The sequence below is a fragment of the Silurus aristotelis genome (assembly GCF_946808225.1).
Source record: "Silurus aristotelis genome assembly, contig: scaffold_313, whole genome shotgun sequence".
NCBI classification, from domain to species: domain Eukaryota; kingdom Metazoa; phylum Chordata; class Actinopteri; order Siluriformes; family Siluridae; genus Silurus; species Silurus aristotelis.
Genome location: NW_028149000.1, coordinates 1 through 1,000, shown reverse-complemented (window position 1 = coordinate 1,000; position 1,000 = coordinate 1). Strand labels below are relative to the sequence as shown.

The following is a 1,000-nucleotide window of genomic DNA, read 5'->3' as shown; positions in this document are numbered from 1 at the left end:
TTGTAAGGTTAAATTAAACAATTAAGGGTTCAGTTCTATTAACAGTTACGACATTGGGCAGACCTACGTCTCCAGAGAGACTTACAGTTACCTCAGTTACACAGATGAGCGATTAAGGGTTAAGGGTCTTACACAAGGGCCCAACATTAACAGCTTGGTGGTGGGATTTGAACCTATGACCAGAGTTCCAAAAAGCGTTTTAGACACACATACACACACACACACACACACACACACACACACACACACACACACACACACTGTACCTTGATACAATTCTGGCATGAAAGCAGAGTTTGTAGGACAGAATGTTCTCCGTTGAAGATTTTGGAGTTTTAACCCTGTAAAAACACACACACACACACACACACACACACACACACACACACACACATACACACACATACACACACACACACACACACACACACACACACACACACACACACACACACACACAGAAAGTTGAAATATAAAAGATTTTCATGCTAATCTATCTATCTCCATCTTTCAAAATGTACATTTATTTATTTAACATTTTCATTGAAAACACACCTTTCCTTTGCTATGTGTGTGTGTGTGTGTGTGTGTGTGTGTGTGTATATCTTACATGGTGTGGTGTAAAGTTCTCTTATGACGAGCTGAGATGTTTGTTGAGATTGCAAGGTTCTGCTCCGGGTCGCTGATGACGGCTCTGAACACAAACCACGTTACAGCAGTCGTGTTTTTTTATATTTCTTTTTAAATTTTAGGATTGTACTGCTCCAGTGTCTGATGCTCTTTTCTATTTATTAATGCAATTTTAGAGAAACACAGTAAAGACTCACCTGGAGAGCTGGTCCACCATCACCTGCTCCATCACGGCCTGCCGTCTCCTCTCCATCGTCACTCCCTCCTACAAACATACCTTTAATCTCTAAATAAAGCCAAATTAATCCCTAATCAACTCCTAATCAACCCAAACTCAGCCTTACATCAGCCCTACATCAACCCCACAACC

The 1,000-nt window shown here is 41.1% G+C and overlaps 1 long non-coding RNA gene across 1 annotated transcript; it reads right to left on the bottom strand.

The window, feature by feature from the left end:
* Window positions 1-6: 6 nt before the first annotated feature.
* On the bottom strand, window positions 7-968 carry LOC310723091. Its single transcript, XR_014532585.1, has 3 exons — window positions 828-968; window positions 611-694; window positions 7-341 (listed from the first exon to the last, which is right to left on the bottom strand). It is a non-coding gene; the product is annotated as an uncharacterized lncRNA (long non-coding RNA).
* Between the last annotated feature and the right edge of the window lie 32 nt (window positions 969-1,000).